Source organism: Oenanthe melanoleuca, chromosome 3 (assembly GCF_029582105.1).
Source record: "Oenanthe melanoleuca isolate GR-GAL-2019-014 chromosome 3, OMel1.0, whole genome shotgun sequence".
In the NCBI taxonomy this organism is placed as follows: Eukaryota; Metazoa; Chordata; class Aves; order Passeriformes; family Muscicapidae; genus Oenanthe; species Oenanthe melanoleuca.
Window position 1 is genome coordinate 32700097 of NC_079336.1, and position 9609 is coordinate 32709705.

Sequence of the window (9609 nt, forward strand, 5' to 3'; positions counted from 1 at the left end):
ACCAGGGTCAGGACCACAGAAATACCTAAAAATATTTGACAGGTTGCACTAGTATTACATGAGGTTATTTCCATCAGTGTGGTTTTTTACTCCATTATTAAAAATGTGTTATCATGAGGCAGCAGTCTGCAGCCTAATAGTATTTTGGAGAAAAAAAGCAGTAAAGCAGCTACTCCTCTTCTAGATGTTGTCATTTGTATATGTAGGTGTTGTTTTGTGTGACATCTAGTTGTGTTTATGTTTTCCTATTGTGTTGAATGGATATTTCTTCCTTCTAAGAAGCAAGACTTGTTATTGTGGCATTAATACATTAATGAAGAATGTCTTAATGATACCCTTAAAAAGGCTAAAATTGCTATCTGACAGTGACTGCTGTGCTTAACTGAATTGTCATCTCTTCAGTGCCCCTCCTCAAGTTTATTGGACTTGAAGTTAGAAAAGGATCTAGTTGTCAGTTGTTGCCCATAGGTCAAAAGTTGTTTCAGAAGACTATAGTTGAGAGAAGTCATAATTTGGTATCTATAGTGGAGTTAAGTGGAGGGACACTTTTCAAATTTCCAAAGTGAACTTTCTGCTGAGATAAGCAGAGTTGCTTGTTTTCCCCATGACTAGCTCTCAAAGCATTAAGCACTTTGAGGATTTTTCAAAATGTAATTTAGGATTAATTGCCACACTTCTAAAAGCCTCAGATATTCTTTGGAATTTTGGAATTTTTTGTGTGAGTAGCTCAGCAACAAATGATAGTTTGACATTACTTCAACTTGTTAATCTAGATATGAAACAATTTATTAAAAATGCCTGAAGTGTATCTTTTAAGTTTTATTTATATTGTTCTAATACTTGAAAGACTTGTTGCAGGTTATAAATTTTATAATGCATTCCTAAAGTGATGGCCACCAGGCTGAGCATCTAAAATCAAGTGGAAGTGTTTTTTGAAGGCAGCAATGCTCATGGTCTGGCTGTTTGCATTAGGAGTCATCCCAGCCTTAATGCAGCTGTTAAAATGGAGCTGCTGGCAGTCAGGTTTTTTCCTGTAGTTAACCTTTATTGCTGGCAGTGTGATCAAACAGGCACAAAACGTTTTGACTGGAAAGCAGCCAGTGCAAAAGGACCTGGAGGTGCTGGTTGACAGTGGCTGAACGTGAGCCAGCAGTGCCCAGGTGGCCAAGAAGGCCAATGGCATCCTGGCCTGTGTCAGCAATAGTGTGGCCAGCAGGGCAGGGATTGTGTCCCTGTAGTCTGCAATGGTGAGGCTGCATCTTGAGTTCTGTGTCATCCCCTTTACTATAAGGATGACATTGAGGTAAGTCTAAAAGGGTTAACAAGGCTCCTGAAGGATCTGGAGAGTGACTCATATGAAGAACAGCTGAGGAGAGAGCTGGGGTTGTTTGCCTGGAGAGGAGGCTCAGACACTCTCACTCCACAGCTGCCTGAAAGGAGTCTGGAGCCAAGTGGGGTTTGGCCTCTTCTCCCAGGCAGGACATAATCTGTGCCAGAAGAGGTTCTGGTTGGGCATCAGGAAGAATTTCTTCAAGGGCTGTCAGGCATTGGAAATGGACCGCCCAGGGCGGTGGTGGAGTCACCATCCTATAGAGTGTTCAAGAAACACTGAACACTTACTGCCATGGTCTAGTTGGCAAAGTGGTGATTGATTGTTTAAAGGCTGGACTTGATCTTAAAGGTCTCTTCCAGCCTAAATGATTCTGTGATTCCTGAAAGTTCTCTGTGTTCATGTGTGAGCTGATGTTGATAAGGTATATCACACAGCAAATTGTGTGATTTAAAAAACAAGCAAGAGAAACAAAGTACTTGAAATACTCAGATGAGTGCTTCCAGTACATTTCTTCAATACATTGTTCTGTGGTTAAATGAGTATCAAAATGTTTTATACACAAAACAATTATCTCTGCTCATATAAGCACTACCTTACAGGTTTTTTTTTCCTTTGTAGGATGATATTGAAAGTAGTGCTTTTGTCAAGTCGAGGTACTTTCCCACTCTTTCATACTTTTCATTATTATGTGTTTAAAAGGGACAAGGGATAAAATGGCAGGAAAAAAAATCACAGATAAGTTTTAAACACCTTACAGTTCAGTGTTTTTTACTGTCTACTTGATCTCCCCAGAGGAGGATTTTGTTTGAAAACAAGTTGTCTAAAATGAGCTGCCTGTGGCAGAGCTGTGTATCCAAGCTCTCTTTGTTATCACTAGAATTCAAATCAGCACAGCCTGTGCAGGTCTTGAGAGTTGGTTCAGCTGTGCTGGATGTGGGATTAAGGGTGCTTAGGGCCATTTGAGATGTTCAGTGGCAAGCCAGGCCGATCAACAGCCTATTTTTATTTTTCTGTTTGTTTTTCCTTCCACTTATGCCTGTCAGACAGTGTTTTCTATACATCTGAAGCCCAGTTTGTTGCCTAAATCTGTCTCAATATCTAAGTCTTTGATCACTAGTGATGTAAAGAAATAGTACTGTGAAAGCAGGTTTAGGTTTTTTGGTGGTTTTGTTTCTTAACTGTTTTCAGGTTTTTCCTATATATATTTATATTAAAAATGTGTTTGCACTCCTAAAGAATTAAGTCTTTTATGATTTTCCTGATCTTACCTTAAATGGTTGTATTAAAATAGCTGTTTTCACACAAACAGCAGCAAGAATAAGCTTACTTCGTTTTGTATTTTATACATATTTAAATCTACTTGGAGAAGGGGTTGTGTGATTTTCCTAGCTAGTCTGGAGAAATTTGGATTTACAAAACCCCAAACTCTCTCTACCACAGACCTTTCAACTTCATGAGTAGATAATATAAATCTTAAAGCTGCCAATCACTGAGAGGAAAATAATCTATTTTTACAGAGCTGTCCTAGAGTTTGTGATCAGTGGCTTAATAGTCAGAGTACAAATTTGCTTAGTTCTCGGCCAGAGTAAATATCCTGTGGTTCTCTCTATACAGTCCTGTGAGTACACAGTGCAGATTCTCTTAGTTAACTACCTGCCTTTCATTCTTTGATTTTCCTGTTACTGGATAAATTTCATGTTTTCCCAGCTGAAATTTCAGGGCAAGCCTGCGTGCTTAGTTCCCATGGAAACATATTACTGTCTTCACACAAACTGGACATGCTGAGTTGCTGTGGCAACACAGGTAAAAAATTCTAGTAGGTGTAGAAAAGTGTCAAGTCTGTGCTGGCTGCTAAGCCTGAGCATCTGGCATCTGCCAGGAGCTGCTGCTGGATGCCCCAGAAGGGAGTGAGGAGCTCTCTAGGATGCATGTGATCTTCCTAAACCTTAAAATGGCAGAGAGTTCCTCTCAAACCTGCATATCTTTCTACATTTAACCATGAGAAATGCACTTGCCTTGTGTGTTTTGTAACTTCTCAAGGGATTTATTGATTCTGTTAGTGATGATTTGGCATGTAGAGGTCAAAGAGGAGTGTGGGTTTTGTCACCAACTTGCAAATGTTTCTAACTGAAATATACCTCTTGGCAATCCTGTATGTATTTGCATCTTCACATAGAAAACCTGATCCTGTTGGAAATATTTTCTTTTATTTAAAATCAGGAGTCAGTTTAGAATACAGTGAGATGAGGTAAGGAAGATCCACTTATTGTGGATTTAAAAGCAAGTAAAACAATAAGTTTGAATCAACTTGCAAAAGATACAAAGATATTTACCTGGCAGAAAATGGAGGGGTGGGAAAGCACTTGACATTATGTGGTAGAAGAATAAGTAACTCCATGCTCCTGGAACTGTAGTCATACAAGAGAAGCTTTTACCAATGACAGGCATGTCAGTTAAAGCACAGTATGATACAACCTTTCTACTCACTAAGTCAGAAGTGGTGGCTGGCTCATTCCCAGTAAAGGGGAAAAAAAGTTGCTAAACCAATTGACCAGCTCAGGGTGGGGAGGCTCTTCTTGTTCCCCTTTTGGTCTTGTTTATCTCTGCTTTGAACTGTGTCCCTCTTGATTAACTGAAGATTAGTGCAGAGCACAAAGTAAAATTTTGAGCTCCATAAAAGGTGTAGAAGAAACAATTTTAGAGAAGAGTCATCTGATTCAATACCCTGAGTGGTATTTGTGGAGAAGCCAGGAAGGTCCTACTCTGATGCATATTCCAAAATGTCAGTATGGGAGATATGAGTGACAGATCTAAATGTCAGCTGCTTGGCAGGTGAAATAAATTATGTCCAGAAAGGTTATAGTATAGGAGCTTCTGCCCAAAATCTTCATGTCTTCAATGATGTGTTCATATGTCAATGCTCTTAAGTGGTGAGAAGCCATCATGGATGCAGGGGAAAGAGAGAGAAAGGGGCTGTATACAATGTGACTGTGTTAAATTTTGTGGGGAAGACTTTTAAAAATTAGGAACCTGAAGGTAGGTACCTAAATGCTGTGGCACAAAAAGCTAACTCTAGAATGCACAAAGAGCAGCTGAGTGCCTCAGTGCTCACAATATGAGCAGTTGTCATGTGTGTCTTAAGGAGGAGACATCTCCTACCTCCACAGCAGGCTGAGCCACTGCTGAAAAGTGCATCCAGTGCCTCTGGTAGCTTCACTGTTTGGAGCAGTGGACTTTGCTCTTAAATAGCACAGTCAGTGTGAGTTTTAAGAAAGGTCATCTTCACCTGCTGCCTCCCTGTAGCCATTCAACAAGATGAATGAATAAAAGCAGAGTAGACTCTACATGGCAGCATGTTTTAAGTCTAAAAATGTGTTTTAATAACCATCTTAAATCCATCTATTCTCCCCTCAACACTCTGCATCATTCCTCACAGGAAAAATAAATTATTAACAGAACTTCAGTCACTAGTCAAATGAACATTGTTCTTTTTCAGTGCAGAAATTCCTGTGCAAGTATTTTTCTGTGAAGACTACTGAATAGGGGAATCTTATATTAAAAATTTTCTGGACAAGTAGTACTTACATTCAGAGATTCCTCAGCTTATTTTGAAACCAGTGAAACAATTTTAATAACTTATCATCTTCACTACTTTTTTTCATGAACTTTAGGAAACTTGCCAGCTAAGTTTACATGCTGAGTTACTGCTGTGTTCTCTACTTAGAAAACAGCGAGGTACTTGACCAGCCCTCCCAAGCTGTCATTCTGGAACCATGCAGTTTGGCATAGAGCTTTGTCTCTGTTCAGGCTCCCAGTGTGGGAGATACTGGTGCCACAGGACTGGTATTCCCCTAGATCTGGGCTTTGTGAGCACAGTAAAGATGGACCCTGCCAAAATGGTTTTGCCAGCCTTGCACCTCTCCATGCCTCTGCTGAGGAGAAGCAGAGCTGAAGGACTTGTCTTGCAGATGTTGGGGACTGTGGATTGGTGCATACTGGAGGACATGTGGAGTGTTCCATATGCAGAGAGCCAGCTGGGAGAACTCAGTGTACCATAGACCCGAGTGAATATTCAGTCACACAATTTTGGCTTTCCTCTAACTAGAGTCAGCTTGTGGTTGCATTTCTCTTGGTTGATGATGCAAACAGCTACCAAGGCCTTATCCTGTATTTTATTAATATTAAAATAAATAAATCAATTAATAAGTTGTTTTAGATGGGAACCTATAAGACTATGGTTACCTTTTGAATTCATCTCCTAGACTCCTGATTTATATTTGAAACATAACCTCTCCAAAACTCCACTCAGGAGACCTTTGATCAGGTCTTTGCAATGGTGTTCTGCAGAGCCACAGATGGTCAGTGAACAAGGGAAAGGGAATGGATTCTGTATTGATAATATACCAGATGTTTGCTGTATTATTTTTCAGACTTGTTGTTTATACATCAGTTTGTCTAGTGAAACTAATCTCTAGCTAAGCTTGCCTTATCAGTGCTGTTGTCTCAAAATGTTTCTCTACCTTACTGCCTTCCATTTTAAGGTCTCAAACCACCTCATATGTGTGAACCTATATCCCTTGTATACTCCACAGCACCCATGACTGGTGAGTGTGTCTGTCCCCTGTGCCTAACACTGTGCTCGCCATTCTCTTCAGGAGCACTCTCCTCTGCTCCATGCTGCTGTCTTTCCCCTTTATCTGAGTAACTGAGGAACAGAATCGGGTTAAATTCAGATCAACCATCTCAAATTTCAGCTGGAAATCTCTCTGACACAAAGCTGGTGTGCCCTCCTTCTTTTTTTCTTATTTCAGTTTGACTAAGACAAGAAATAGCATCCTCCAGCAAAACAGATCTTGTTAAGATTACAAAAACCTCAACACAGCTCTTTAGCATATGTTAAGGACATAAGAAGATGGTGTCTTGCCTATGTAAGGGAGACATTTGCCAATCTCTCTTGATAAGGCCTTGAGCTAAGGTATAATTTATCTCGGTTAGTATTTAATCTGTGTAGCACTCCCTGACATTCGTAGTAAAATAAGAATAATTTAGTAATAAAATATGCCAGTGTATCTATAGCTACAAGAAGAAGCCCAGCAAATAACTGCCTTGGAAAATAGTTTCTAAAATATTCATAGCAATTAAAGATCTGGCAACAAAACTTGCAAGTAACAGCCAAACTTTTATGTAGTCTCTTTCTGATTATTAGTATGACTACTTCAAAATAACTACAAAGAAAAATTGAATGCAGGTCCTTTTCTTTTTCATCCTTTGCCAGAAGTCAAGAAAATGCATGAATCCTGTGCATAACTGCTTAGTTTTTTCAGTGAGAAATTATAACTTTGTATATTCTTCAAGGCAGCAGAAAAAAATTTAAATTTCTACGCTACAAGCTAAGGATGATTAAAAATAACTGCTTGAAATACGCTTTCATCAATTATTAACCTTTTATTGACTACTAGTGGCAAAGACACTGGTTTCAGCTCCCTCAGCCCATCAGTTGGCATTGAGAGAACTTATAGTGAACTCTACTTTGATATCCCAATATGTCCTCCAGCAAAATCGTGCAGCAGATTTAATGCTCCTGGTTTTGTCTGGGCTGCGTCATTGAGGTTGGTTTTGTGGTACCTTTGAACCATCATTGCTATACCAGAAGCCATAAACAGAGACCAATGGACAGCTTAGATTGTGCTGGAACACTTTAATCTATTAAAAAGCCAAGCAATGTCTTAGAGCAAGGCACTGAGGTGTCCTGATCTGACACACAAGCTGAAAGCACTGGAACTTTTTTCTTTCAGGCACCTGGCTTCAATTCTCTGTATTAGTTCCTCTATTCCAACTGTGAAAACTGTCCTATGCCATGAACATGGAAAATACACATCACCTTTCCTCTCCGCATATGGCTGAGATCCCTTTGACAGTGTGAAGTGTGGACTTCTTGACAGTGGCAGGCATGGTTTTTTCTGCAGATGTGGCTATAAGGAGGTTCATCAGTGAATATCTCTGCTCCCCCAAACATAAATAGATATAGCAGAGTAAGCAGGAGTTCCTTTGGATCTGAGGAATTGAGGAATAATTTCCTAAACTGATTTCCTACCCCAGTTCTATAACAGCTGTGTAGTTACCATAGCAATGAAAATGTTGCTCAGCATAAGAGAGAAATTAGCTGGACTGATGGACCATGCCATGGGTGGTTTGGAACAACACTTAGTTCAGATTCCATTTTCTGGGAATAAAGCCAACAGAACAATGTCACATTTAATAAAGCAGGAAAATAACAAGACCACAGTATGTCTCAGGTGAATAAATTCTACAGAAAGACAGGATACAATTTTTGTTTGTATTCTATGCACAGTTGTACTTATAATGGCATGCAGCAGTTTTGGCAGTTCAGACAGCTTCCTAAGTGAAAGTGTGTTTGCTTTTATTTCCCCTTTCAAATAAACTGGTATCATGGCACTGCTAGCAAACAGATTTTATGGACTCAAGGGAGAATGAATGTGAGGCAGATTCAAAATCTGTATCTTGTTAGGCTGTGTACAGTGAGACCCAAAGATAGTGGAATTTTACTCAGTAAATAATAATGATATAATTTAAAAATAGTAATAATTATTATATACATTTTTAATGCAGTTGAATCTTCTCTTGGTAAAGATCTTACCAAATTCTAAGCATGGCAACAATGCTTGTGATTTGTGCATTGGGATGCACAACCTGAACACTTGAAAAAGGAGCTGACAGATAAGACCCCGAGAAGTTGGGTTATCTGGAGGTGTCTCTTAATGTGTGCTGCTTGACAGGAGAGCAGGATAAATCCATCACTCAGGCACAGGGGTTACTTCTTTACTGTTAGACATTGGAGGTGACTGATCCTGTGACTGCAGAAGGACCCCTCATGTAGGTTGGGGCTCTCTGCACATTCAGCTCAATGCATGTTGGGTCTAGGAAGCAGGGTCACTGTCACTCTGATGGGGTTTTCTGACCTTGCTGGACTTCTGTGAGGGCACAGCATCAGCAGAACATTTCTCTTTCGTCCTCAGTCCTGACCTTCTGCTCTCATCTCAGATTTAAATCTAGGTTGAAAATTTGGTATAGTGAAGATGCTTCAGTCTTGTCATACTTCTCTCATCATATTGGCTGCTTGTTCCCACAAAATGGAAAACTGCTGACTATCCCTTGCCCAGCAGCTGCTGGGAAGCTTTGCCAGGAACCAAGAATGTAAAGGCATGCAGGGGAACCAGTATTTTAGCCTACTTCTATGTCCCTTACTCATGCAGGATGGGACCTGCATCCTGTCAGTGAAGTAGCACAAACACCTTGGGAACCAAGCTCAAGTGAAAGGTTTTAGTAGAAAGATGAGTGGTCTCTTGGGAAGAGTGTCCTCAAAGGCAGCCCTGTTGTAGAGAAGGTCTTTCTCTGAGGCTTGTTTAAGAGTGCTCCCATTAGCCCAAAGGAGACAGGTGATGCAGCTGCTTAGCAGAGCTCCCTGTCCTGTTTCTGCTGCAAACAAACATTTCTCAATACTTTTGCAGAGCAGCTGTTACTGTACTCCTTGCTCTGTATGATGGAAGATATGTCTGACCACACTTCTTTAGCAAGGAATGGGCCTGGCCAAGTATTGCTGCAGTCCATGTGTCAGGTACCTCAGGTACCTCAGGTGAAGCTTTGGCATCACACCCTTGGAAAAGCAAATTGAGGTACAATTTCTATGTCCACTGCTCATCTGTCCCTTTGGAACTAAAAGATGCTCCTGATCATAAAGTTTAGTGAGTGAACTCTTCCTTCCAACCTAGATTTGTGTGTTGCAAAGTGCTAAAAATAGGTTTAGCAGTAGCTTTGTCACTGGCGAGTAGAGTGTGAACTCCTAGGCACTGAAAAAAACCCATTTCTGGCTGATCCTGTGATAGTGTCTATTTTAGTACACAATTGACTATATAAAAAGTCTGTGCTGGGACTGAATGTACTGCCTAGCCTGGGTGGTTGTTAAAAGTGGAATGAAACAACAATGAGAACTGCAATTCTTCATCTCAAGTTGACTTGGGCTCTTCAGTATCTGTCACTTAGAAAAAGTGGACTTGAAAATAATGCCTGCTGTCTTATTACTAGCTTGGGATGATTTCATGTATTGGTGGATGTGAAGGACAGCAAACACTTTATCCCTTCTCTCTTCTCACCTCAGTCTTCACTGAAGAGAAGAAATGACAGCATGCTAGAGAAACACAGGTATGGAGGAGAGCATGAACTTGATACAACCAGCAGTTTCAGAATGCCTCTGAGCA